This window comes from Carettochelys insculpta, chromosome 8 (assembly GCF_033958435.1).
Source record: "Carettochelys insculpta isolate YL-2023 chromosome 8, ASM3395843v1, whole genome shotgun sequence".
Classification (NCBI taxonomy): domain Eukaryota; kingdom Metazoa; phylum Chordata; order Testudines; family Carettochelyidae; genus Carettochelys; species Carettochelys insculpta.
Genome location: NC_134144.1, coordinates 61,579,235 through 61,592,365, shown reverse-complemented (window position 1 = coordinate 61,592,365; position 13,131 = coordinate 61,579,235). Strand labels below are relative to the sequence as shown.

General features: G+C 41.5%; 1 long non-coding RNA gene across 2 annotated transcripts in view; it reads right to left on the bottom strand.

Annotated features, from left to right (window-relative positions):
• Positions 1–12,198, bottom strand: part of LOC142017137 (uncharacterized) — a 42,056-nt gene extending 29,858 nt beyond the window's left edge. For both annotated transcript variants that reach the window (XR_012646460.1, XR_012646461.1), the window contains exon 1: positions 12,029–12,198. This is a non-coding gene — a long non-coding RNA (uncharacterized LOC142017137). The remainder of the gene's footprint in view (positions 1–12,028) is intronic.
• Between the last annotated feature and the right edge of the window lie 933 nt (positions 12,199–13,131).

The window sequence follows — 13,131 nt, the reverse complement described above, 5'->3', positions numbered from 1 at the left end:
TGTCTTGTATCAAGATTAAAGATAGATACTGTATATTGTTTTCTTCCTACTTAGGTGATTAGCTGCTGCCAGAGATTTCACATGTTGGCTAGTCAACAGGGAGACTGCTGGACATCTGAATGAGTCCCCAGATCTTTTTATTTACTTGTTATTGACTTTTAAATTTTCTGTGGCACTTCGATTAGATCTTATCCAAAAAATTTGGACCTTGACAGAAAATTGACCACTCCTGTCCTTTGTCCTTGCATATGTGTGGCTTTGCACTGCAAGGAAGCATTTAAAACAAGTTTTTCGTGACTGAAATTTGATGGAGGTATATTTCCTCTAGTATTTTTGGGAAATGGCATGGATGCTTAGCTCTTTAATAAGCTGACATTTCTGTAGGACTTCAGACTCTATCAAGGCTGTACGCTGATGGATCAATGATGTGAAGTCCAAATCCATGTCCAGCTCACCTTCTTCAGGGTGTTTGCCATAGGTCTGGAAATGAGCTCAAACCTTGGCTGTGGGTGTTGTCTGGTGTGTTTTTCCACGCCCCCCACTCTCTCTGGTGACATTTAGCTGATATGATTGTCGAGGCCAAGATAAGCCATTTTCCTGTCCCAGACAAGCTTCAAACCGTACCAGTTCCCCTCTTCCTTGCAACCACTCTATCTCAATTAATTAATTTAAAGTAACATTTGACACTAGTCTCGCTCTTAAATTAACCATGTGTCCCTTTTATTTAGTTTTCCTTTGCTGGACTTTCTCCATTTCCCCACACTCCATTTTGTTTCCTCTGCATATGTTGGTAACCTATCACTGTTTCTCCTCAATCTGACTTTTGTATGAGGTGTAGCAGTGGAGATTACTCCCCTTTTCTCTAACCCCTTTCTTTCCTTCCTTTTTCATTGATCTTTTTTGAGATTTCTTTCTTCTTCTCCTCATCTTCATCTCATCTCTCCTCTCACCTTTCCATATTTCCAGGCTCCTCATCAGCCCTCAGCTTCTTCTTTGCTCTCTTCTAAATGATTCCTTCCAATTTTTCTTCCAGTCTTCCCCCCCAACTTACAAACATCAGTCTTTCATACTGCCAATGCTCCCCTTTGCCAAATAACAGCAGCAATTTCCAGTCATTCATTCTTGTCCTCTTCTTTCCTCCCCCTACCATCTGGCACATTATCTCCTGGAATCTCCCCCTAATAGTTCATTGCCTTCAGATGGTAGAGCGGATGGTATGAGACAGAGCAAGTGAGTGGGTGACTGCGAGTTTCCATAGGGTGTTACAGGAATTTTTTCTTTACTCTAGGTCCCTGATGATTGACCAGAGTTATTCTCTTCTTCCCATCTACCAAGAACCAACACAAGTTTCTTACCCTTCCTTATGCCCATAGAGGTTGCACAGCTAATGTTCATCAGATATTTGGGCTCCAGTCCTGCTTTAAGCAGGGAGTTTGGATTGAATGACCTCTGGAGGTGTTTTCAACTCTGATTTGTGATTTATTTATTTTTTTCTGATGAACAGGCACTATGCAATATGAGGACAAATCAAACCGTTAGTACCCACTACATAATCACTAGCACCACAGTACTGAGGTACGAATAAGAACTGTGTAACCAGTGAGACAGAAGAATTAAGTTCTAGTTGGCTTATGTCCTAGATATGTGGCCAGGAAGTCATGAACAGAGCAAGGCAATAAATCCAATGAAAAATCCATCAAAGGCCTGAGTTTGACAACCCCATGTTAGCTTTTCTCATGAGAGAGATGTCACTTTCAAATGGCTATCACAAAAGATCTAGAATAGATGACCTATGAGGGAAGATTGAAAGAACTGGGTTTATTTAGTCTGTAAAAGAGAAGACTGAGTGAAGATATAATGGCTTTCAAGTAAATAACAGGTTGTTAAAGGAGGATGGAGAAAAAACTATTCTCCTTAACCAGAACCATCCCTAGGGAGGTCCAGGGCCTGGAAAACCTGCCCCCCTGTCATAAACCCTCACAGTCCCACCTCTTCCCCAAGACCTTGCCCCTCACCTCTTCTCTCTTGAGTGATGCTGGGAGCCAGCAATTTGGGGCAGAGTGGAACAGAGATTGTGGTGCTGCTACTACCCCTATGTCACCTATCTCCCTGAGGAGAAGCAGAGAAAGTGATGCAGCTGCTAACCTCCACAGTGCCCAGGCCTTGTGTACCCAGGAAGCATAAGCCCCTGAAAAGGCAGGGTGTGAGGGAACTGCCCCAAACCCTATGGACTGGCATGGCTATACCCTTAACCTCTGGTAAGAAAGAAGTAATGGACTTGAATTGTAGGAAATGAGGTTTAGGTTGGACGTTAGCAAAATTGTCCTAACTATCAAGGCGGCTAACTGCTGGAATAAATTGCCAAGGGAAGTTGTGAAATCTCCATCATTAGATACTTTTAAGAGCAGGTTCCAGTTGTATGATTATATGGAAACTTACCCTTGTAGTTGTGGAACTAACCCATTAATAGCCAGTAGTTCAGCTTAAATCTCATCCAAAACTTAAAAAGGGTTTATATTCCCGTCTCCAGTTTTGTCCCATCTCTATTTTATACTAAAGTTACAGCATTTTAAAACAAGTGACAAATATGTGTTACATTCTCTATTTGGTGTTCTTTTGTCATCGACATAGAGTAGAAAAATGAATCTAAAATCACGTCATAGATAGTTGGAGGGCAAATTTCAAAGGAAAGAAAAGTGCCTTTTATTTTTAAATTCATTTTGCCTTTGCAGCACTCCATACCTATTCTGTGTTGACAATTAGACGCATTTTTCTCAGCACAGAGCAAAATCTTTTATTTGCCTCTAGCCCTTTCAATTTTTCATTACAATCACTGCATTTTCTCCTTGACGCAAACAAGTCAATGTAAGCATGGCTGGCAGGCTAAAATGATTATGGGATAATTTGTGTTTGCCAGACCAAACAAAATCAATCACTATTGTTTAGGGACCACAGCATTAAATGGCTGAGAGATATATTTGTGGACTCTTTCAAAGTAGGTTTTTCAGCACAGATAAGGGAGTAGGCTGCCTAACACCCTGAGGTGCAGTTTGTAATTTTCAAATTTACACAATAATATGAGGAATGCTTTTGGAGGGAGTCATCTGTGTCAGGTATTTTTTTTTTTTTTTGTAAAATAAACTAAAAATATCCTGACTGAAATCATCACTACAGTTATATGGTATATTCCTCTTGGGCAAGAATGCATCATGAATTCATGTATGAAATTGAAAGCACACTTATTTGTTGTGAAAAATGTTATTTCTTACCAATGAAATGTGAGTCAGAGTGGAATAGATTAATTCATATTTGCTTCATTGAAATGTGTGTAACGCTCAGCGAATGTTTCTGAAGCTCTTGCTATTCCTCCCGGCCCCTTTTCATGTTAAAAGCCTTCTAACTTCAGAAATGACGTCTGCTCTTGGAGTTGTCTGAGATTCTTTTTCTGTCGGAGATGCCATAGTCAACTGGCTGAATTGTGTTGTGGAAACTTGCGGGACAGGCGAGGGAAACTTGGGACCTGGTTTGCCACCGCTTTTTTTCCCCCCTGGTTCACAGTACAGTCTTCACTAAGACCGCTGCTTCCTCCTCTTAAATGTACAGTGTAAGTTCTTTTGCACAGGGACTGTGTTCTTGTTGTATATCTGAACAGTGCCAAGCTACCACCGCAAAACTGCTGCCAGTTGCACCTCGCTCTCATCTGGCCCTCTTAGGATATGCCCAGTTCCGAAAGAGGGAATTGGCCAGATGAAGAGGAATCCCCCCAGCCTGCTGCCCCTACCTGCTGGTAGCTCTGTGCCCCAGTGATCCCCTGCTTCTGCCACCCCACCTTGAGTCCCTGATGCCTGTTTACCTTCAGCCCAATCCCAGATGTGGCTGGGCTGCTGGCCATGGCCCCTGCTGCTGGCCTTGCAAAGGCTGGTTCCATCCACAGCTGGCTTGACAGTGCAGCCCTGGCCCGGTTGGTGCTATTCCCAGCAAAAGAGCCCTCCCAGGGTCCCCTGCTAACATCCTCATGGCCCAGGACTCTCTGGTTCTGTAAAATCCATGGGCCTAGCAGACCACAGAATGCCAGGTTTGGACAGTGGAATCTATAGTAATTATTATAGTGCCCAGGACAATATTACAGCATATAGTAAGTATCCTTGGACTAAGGAGTTTACTATCGTAATAGTCAAGCCAGGAAGGAGCTGCAGACAAGGTATACTACTATTCCATTTGATAAGTGGGGAACCTGAGGCACAGCAAAGTTGAGGAATTGGCCAAGAGCTATCACTGATATTATGTGACTAAATCACCTAGTTAACCAGGAATATGTCAATCGCAGTGTTCTGCACAAGATCACACAAGAGGATGGACTTAAACCTCCTGAATCCACATGTGCTGAGTCCCTTCCAGCCTAGTTCCCAATCTACAAGAACGTCCTTCCTATTTTCCTAGATTAAAATCAATGTTCAGATGGTGAAAATGACTCCAGTAAATTTTAACAGGGTACACGTTAAAAATCATAATGGAGAAGGGAAAGCAATACAAAGTGTACTGCAGGGAGCAATCCTGCACTGACTGGGATTGAAGTGGATGATCCTTCCTATCTCTTGTTTCTGTGATTTGGTGGCATTTTGACTAGGTGATATTTCCAAGAAAGGTCCCTAAAATGCTACCTCCCATTTAAAAAATATATTTTAAAATTAACTCTGCCAGATGCTAATTTTCTCAGTACTGTCAAATCTATCAAAACCTTGCATTATGAACTCTGGGTCCAATAGAGAGCATTCATGTGATTTATGGAAAATCAAAGCATGGATCCATCATTGTTTTAAAGATTGATGCCAGCTGTAAAAGACTGATCTCTGCTTTGATCATCTGTTGCTCTTTCTTTGCGTGAGCTCTGCTGAAGATTAGCTAACTTGTCTTCCGTTAATCGCTTTGCATAAAAAATATGTTAAAAGGGATCTTAAAGCTTTTCAGTTGCTCTTTTCCATGCCTCATTCAAAAAATCAAGGAAGGTAATTCAACAGCAGTTGAGAAATGGTTCTTTGACCTTTTAAAAATTACTGAATATAATCCTCTTGGCTCAAAAGAGTCTAGAGCTGAAAAGGGTTTAGGACAACAGCAGATTTAAGTCTTTCACCCAGAATTTTGCAATTGTGTCCCAGTGATTGAATGAGTATTTACTTCCCGCCCCCCCTTGCTTAAGTAAGTTTAGTTCTTGAAATACAATAGGCTGGTATGTCTGAAGATTAAAGTCAACTGTTTATGTAAAGATCAGACTTGGAAAGGCGGCTGACTGTGATCTTCACTACCTGTTCCCCCTGTGACGGTAATCTTTGCTATTCAGTCCCACATTGACTGTCGCAACTCTAACCTGGTATGAGATAGCAACTTACATTCCATGGTGATTTAATTCTTAGTGTCTCTAATACAGAAGTGGGAAACCTCTGGCATGTCGACATGTGGTTCATTGGAATTAGTCCCTGGCAGGCCATCAAATGGTGTGTTTAACTGAGCATCTGCAGGTATGGAGCCCTGAAGTTCCCAGTGGCCATGGCTTGCCATTCGCAGCCAACAGGAGTTGTCAGAACCTGTGGCCTGGCCTATGCCAGTTCTTGCAGATCCCATTGGCTGGGAATGGTGAAATGCAGCCAAGGGCTACGTCTACACGTGAAGCCTACATCGAAGTAGCCTATTTCGACGTGGAGACATTGAAATAGGCTATTTCGATGAATAACGTCTACATGTCCTCCAGGGCTGGCAACGTCGATGTTGAACATCGACGTTGCGCAGCACAACATCGAAATAAGCGCAGCGAGGGAACGTCTACACGCCAAAGTAGCACACATCGAAATAAGGGTGCCAGGCACAGCTGCAGACAGGGTCACAGGGCGGACTCAACAGCAAGCCGCTCCCTCAAAGGGCGCCTCCCAGACACACTTGCACTAAACAACACAAGATCCACAGAGCCGACAACTGGTTGCAGACCCTGTGCATGCAGCACAGACCCCCATCTGCAGCAGCAGCAGCCAGAAGCCCTGGGCTAAGGGCTGCTGCACACGGTGACCATAGATCCCCATAGGGGCTGGAGAGAGAGCGTCTCTCAACCCCTCAGCTGATGGCTGCCATGGAGGACCCTGCAATTTCGATGTTGCGGGACGCGCAACGACTACACATTCCCTACTTCAACGTTGCACATCGAAGTAGGGCGCTATTCCCATCCCCTCATGGGGTTAGCGACTTCGACGTCTCGCCACCTAATGTCAATGTTAACATCGAAATAGCGCCCAACACGTGTAGCCATGACGGGCGCTATTTCGAAGTTAGTGCCACTACTTCGAAGTAGCGTGCACGTGTAGACACGGCTAAGGAGAGCTGTGAGTAGCTATTCCTCAGATGCTTCGGTAAGCAAACTGGGTAAATGGGTAAGGAACTGGGTCTTATCCATGACAGCTCCATTACATAATTAACTAAATTTATTAGTCATTTAGGTGCAACAGGACCACTTGTTCATACTCAGATTAGTTGACAACGGTTGGCTGACAGATAGGGAGGATATATCTAGCAGAGTCCTGCAGATGTCTTGGGTACAGTTCAATACTTTCATTAATGCCTTAGATAATGGAGGAGAGAGTAAGCCTCTAAGATTTTCTAATTAACACCACACTGGGAGGGGTTGCAAGCACTTCAGAGGAAAGGATTAGAATTCAAAATGGCATTGATAAATTGGAGAATTTTGTTCTGAAATCAACAAAATGCAATTTTAAAAAGGACAAGTGCAAAGTTCCATATGCAGGAAGGAAAAATCAAATACACCACTACAAAATGGGCACAAACAGGCTAGGCAGCAGTACTGAAGAAATGGTTCTGGGGGTCATAGTGGATCGAAAACTGAAACAATGTAATGTGTTTTTTTTTCATAAAAGGCAAATGTCATTTTGGAGTATATGAAATGGGATATTGTATATAAGATATGGAAGGTAATAGTTCCATTCTACTCTGAACCTGAACTGAGGCCTCAGCTGAAGTATTGTCTATTTCCTCACTCTAAGAAATATTGGACAAACTGGTGAGAGTCCAGAGAATGTCAACAAAGCTGATAAAAGTTCAGAAAACCTGAACTACAGGGAAAAGTTTTAAAAACAACATGCATGTGTTTAGTCTTCAGAAAAGTAGACTGGGGTCAGGGAGGGGGAGCTGAGAAGACCTCAGACATATGTTAAGGACTGTTATAAAAAGTTTGAACTATTCACAATTGTCCACTGAAGGTATGACAAGAATTACTTGGTTTACCATGCAATCAGAGAGATTCAGGTTATATTAGAAAAACTTTCAAATTGTATGTCAAATAAAAGTGCTGGAATAAGTTACCATGGGAGATTATGAAATAACCATCACTCAAGTTTAAAAGCAGGTTAGACAAATACCTTTTTAGTCACATATTTTACCTTAATCTGTGAAAGTGACGACTATAGTCTGTCTATAACAAGTGATATTCATTTTAAGCCTAGTCTGTGTTTCCGGCTTTCTAGGTCCCCTAGAATACAGGATTCATGACCCTGAGCTCTCTCCCCAACTTAGTATCCTGTATTCTTTGCTGCCTGTCAGTATCCCTCAGTGATACAATGCTTACGATACTGAACTGTGTGTGTGATTATTTTTCTACCACAGTTGGGCTGGATTCTCATGCACTTGAATGAAGTCACTCCAGTTTTAAACCAATGTGACCTGAGATGAGATTCTGAAACCTTGCAGTGCACTTTTTACCTGGGAGGTGTGCATGTATGTGTAATTCTGGACCTCTTGAGGTCACTGGGAGTTTTTCCATTAGCTACAATGGGATCAGGCTTTCACCCAGGGTGCAGAACTCCATTTGAGATGGATTTATAGGGTTCTTTGATTTTTTTTCACAGTGATATAGGCTTTAAAGAGGAGACAGACTGGAGAAAGAAGCAGGGGGAGAAGTCAAGGGTGCATAAGAAAACAGAAAAATCAAGTTGTGAGAGTTTGCATTTCTGTGACAGCTGTAATGATAGCACTATGATTTAATAAGCTTACAAAGTGCCGTATGTCACTTTCCTGTTGCACACTGATGTAGTAATTCAAGGGAAAATGGTATTATTGAAATGTCATATTCTTAGGATGAGCTACTCGGAAGTAAGCAACCAGAAAAGGCTTCTTGATAACATGACATTAGCAAATGAAAAAAAAAATAAAAAAGCTAAAAAAAATTGCCATTGCCTAGCGTATTTGGTTTGTTGCAATACATGATTCTAAGCAACTGTCCTGAAAGATATGGTTTCTCTAGCAATAATAGGCAGTGTCACTGTGTCCTGTTACATCAATAGTTTATAGCATATTATGTGTATGTGGCACTGTATGAAAACAAAAAGAAGAAATATTGATGAATTTTGAGTCTGTGTTCTAAATAGGTTTGAATGTCTTAATTTAAGATATGCAAATTGATCTAAATTTGCATAGTGTCTTCACCAGGTTTATGTGCAATTTTCACCTTAAAACATACCCACAATAACCTTTGTCACCCATAATTCATTTCCCATTGGGTTATTGCTAAAGCTAGCATAATATCCATTTCATAATGACATCTATGGCAGCAGAGCCACCTGCCCCTAAGCATGTTTGGGTTTATCCATTCAAGGAGACTCTTTCAAATTAAAGAATTAGCAGCATGAACCTCTGTGTTGTACACAGTAGTTGCTGCAGGGAATGGTAACATTCTGGAATTAAAAACCTTGCTACTTTCAGTTCCATTCCAATTTAATTGGGTGAGTTGGAGTTTGGTTGCTCATTCATGGAGTGAATCAAGATATGGGTCATACAGAAATAGCTCAGATTTGCTTCACTGGGAGTCTGAAGATAGAAAGTTGGGTTTTGGTGAAATTCGTGTTAGGAAGAAACAAGTGACTTTGTGGGCAGGAGATTGTGAGGTCTAATGAGAAAAATTCTCTGAGGCTTTGGACTGTGGTTTAGGCCTAAAACATACCTTGACTTTATAATTTTTGTGGATATTGTTCCTATGTAATGCATCCTGATGTGATATCAGGATGATGGTCTGCAGAGGATACTAGGCTGGTTTAGCTGTGAGATTTAGGATTGAAGACCTCATAGAAAAAACAGAGTAGACAATGGTTAGGTTACAAAAAACAACCACAGAAAGCAGTCAATAGACAAAGAAGTATGACTTAAGACTTAAAACTAAAAGATTTTGTCCCTTCTTGACATGCTAGAATGTACTGCCTTAAGAACTGAAGGGTTTGTAAGTGAATCAGTGTTGCTGCAACAGGTAGAATGACCAGAGCTGGAGTGGGGAAAAAAATGTTACTTGAAAAATTTTTACAGGTGGAGTGAAGTTGAATGTGTGTGAGCTTGGAGATGGTGCAGAGAAATAAGAAGAATAGATCACCTGAAGTATCGATAGATTTGTTTAAGGCTCGGGGTGGTCTGGATTTGTAGGAGTTTTAGGGAACGTTTCTGGCAGGGACAGTTTTCACAAGTTTGCAGTTCCATGAATCTCTTTATTTTTCAATTTGCTTCAGAGGCAGAAGTGAACCTTGATCCAAATTGATAAGTTTTAAACTTCCAGTGATTTTTCAAGTGGCTTGGACTCTCTTCCTTGCCTTCAGCTATTCTCAGAAAGTCTCAGGCTTGATGCCTTTGGCAGGCCTGTTATGAGCCACTGTCATCTTGGCTGTTCAAAAGGCAGCCATATAGCTCCCTCCAGTCCCATTTATTCAGTAGACCAGCAACTAAGTTTGTCTGCTTTAAAGAGAACCACTTTCCTCTGGGGAATGAGTGTGCTAGCCACCATCTGACACGGACCTCTGGGTTATGCAAGCAAATTGCTTCAGATGGGAACCAAAGAACACTCCTACAGTTCTACTCTTGTCTGTTTTTAACACTTGGGGGTCAGTTGCAGTTATTGGGTTGCTTTTGATTATGAGCCTACCTCCAAGTTCAGTAAGACTTGATGATGAGTTGTTGGCCTGGTTGCAGCTGACTTAAAGAGGTTCATCAGGCATGGATTTGTAATAAAACTTGGACATCTCCTAACTTTTGCTGATTGGAGGAAAATCTCAGCTCATCCTCAAAATACAGAAGTGTAGTTCTTTGTTCCCTTCCTTTGCTATCTGGACACTAAAACATTTAAGGAACTTTCTCAGAGTACTGCTGATCATATAGCACATCACAGGGGTCTGTAACGACCTGAGAATCCTTAGGATTTTACAAGTGTCTGGGGATTGGAGAAAACAATTTCTTTGACAGTTTCTGCATCCGTCACTGCAAACAAGTATCTAGAAAGCTCCATTTTCAATTGCATATATAGAGGCATACAGTTACATGTTCGATGTAATCTAATTATTTTTCTCCTTCCCACCACTAATTTTTTTATTTTTTATCCTGTGTGTGTGTGTGTGTGTGTGTGTGTGTGTGTTTCAAAATGCTAAGTGCTGTTGTTTCATCTTGGTTTGAGAAGCCACCCCTCTGTTCTTCATGTCCTTGAACATATAACCTTGCTTCAATTTACTTCAATTGTATTCATGGAATTACTATAATTAGAGTATGCTCAAAGCTTTAGACCTAGTTAGGGCTCAGCAATAAACTATCTCCATGGCTGTCTGGCCTAGTAGCCTGTACAATAATGGAGCCTAATACTCATATTTTTAGGAGACAATGAAAAGGTCTCCTTGATTGACACAAGCTGCTGCCTTCCCCACTCCATGCCTTTCTATTGTTCAGGAGTAATTTGAAATAAATATCTTTAGAATAATACAATAAATGTATCTAATTAGACTGGAAATCTTGTTACTCTAAGATATAACTAAAAGCAGCTGAGTTTTAAAGTTGTTATGAACAAGGAGGCTTTAAGGATAAATGATGAAGTGTTGCTTAACTTTTTTTTAAAAACACTGTTTTGATGAAAAATGGCTTTTCTTCATCCAATCAAGCATATCAAGAAGAAATGTCACTTCTCAACTCAATTTTGGAGAATTTGTGCACAAACAAAAACCTGACATTCTTCTGTTTTTTTAAATGAAAACCCCAAAAGCTTTTTCGTTTAAGGTTTTGCAAAAAATGATTTATGTCTGTAAAAACTTTTCACAGGCACAAAAGAACATATCGCAGCCTGCTTTAGTGATGAGGCATATTCAAGCATGGAATGATTTTGTGCAAGGTCACGTAGATCCTAGAGGATGCTCCTTGGTGACCATCAGTGTTCCTCCTAATCTTTCCCAGCCCTGTGCAGAATAATTTTATGTGCAATGAAGCATGTGCACTACTAGGAGAAAGGAAAAACTCAGCTGTGAACACTCTGCTCATCAGCTGATTAGCATTTGACTCTCTCTCCTGAGAGGCATCACAAGCATTCAGCTTACAGAGCTCACTGGTGACCACCCACTAGAACTGCTGCATGGGGAATAAAATCCTCTGTGCTCTGGATACCAAGCATGTTTCAAGCCCCCGGTGCCTGAGGCTATGCCTAACTTGCTGAGAACTGTTGGCAAAAGATATACAAATTGCTCAACATGTTTGCATATCTTTTTGCCAACAGTTCTGTTGTGAGAAGCTTTCCTGACATTTGGCCTGTCTGCATGAGGCCAAATATCAGGAAAAATCCACTCTGAGACAGCCATTTCTTGTGGGGTGGGGGGGGGAGGAGAGGGGAGGGGTGATGGTTTGGGGCTATTTTGTGTTCAGCCCCCCCAGAATATGTAAAAAATTGCCATGTGGTCCCTGATGAGAAAAGGTTTGACATCCCTGTGATAGAAAATTAACGTCCCATCCTCTGGCAAATTCTCTCACTCGGCACTGGTTGGGTCCCAAGGGAGTGAGATGAGGCAGTTCCACTTTATTAATGATACAGAAATAAATTAGTGAAAAAACCCATTAAAGCATTATAAAGTATTAAAGCTTCCATTTTAACAGCATCCCTTGTTTCCTTTCTCTTTAACTAGAGCGGGAGTCTGAAGAAGGAAAGACCACCCTTGTCTGAGAGTCTTAGTTGGTGGTAACTTACCCTTTGGGGGGAAAAGAAGCTGTTAGCAGCAGTTCCAGCTCCTCTTGGCTATTGCTGCTGTTGGAGTCCAATCTCATTTCTTGGCAAACAAGGCTCACGCAAAAGAGAAACGAATAACAAAGATAGAAATGCAAATTCTGTCTCTGGAGCTGACTCTCATTTGCAGCCTCCCAGCTGGAGAAACTGTTTCCGCACATTCTTATCAGTCACTCTGAAACCTGGCAGACTTATACCACAATTAGTCTGTTTAAGGAATCACATGTAGCTGCCACTCTCATCACAGGCTTGAAGAAGTGTTGCAAAATGTGTGTGGCTGATTACACAGAAGGAAAGTGGAGAGAGAGAGGAAAGAGGGAAAATAAGGAAGGGAAAGAACAGGACACAAGGGGCCTGGATGGGGAGAGGTGGAGAGAGTGTGTCTCATCCAACAGTGTGTTCAGGATTCAGCTGGTGCTGGTGGAATGGTGATACCATCTGACTTCCTGTCTGTGCTCTGGTCAAGACACTTCTCTGGATTAGGGCAAAGAAGCTCTGGTGTCCCAGGAGATAGCAATGTTGATGTCCATGATGATAAAGCTCATTCAAGTAGTCCATTTTGCTCCTCAAAATGACTGTCTTTAAGGATCCAAAACACAAGCGTGGGGGGAAATCGCCTATCCCTTTGTTACTTTGTCAGTCACACCAGTTCCATTCGTCGTTCTTAGACTGCTCTTGTTTACCAGGCGTGGTCTTAACACCATCCTTGTATTATATCACAGGCTCTCTTTGTCTGGACTACAGTCTGTCTCTTTTTGGCATCTCTTCCATTCAGCATTTGGCTCAACATCTTATGAGCTTCCTTTTTTTTTTTTTTTTAACAGATGAACTCATACTTAGTATAGATCCAATTATCACACAACACTTTAAGAATGGTTAGGTGGCCCCAAGAATGTATATTTCACACATACTCAGTTTCTTCATTCAGAAACCATCAATAAAAGAGCTCTGTCAGGTGAGATTATTCATGTGGAAGAACACATCAGAAGAATCAGGAGCTCTTTTGTCAGGCATGTGAATGTAACATTGTCCATGCAAACACTCAGGACAGGAAAGTACAGTAAAGT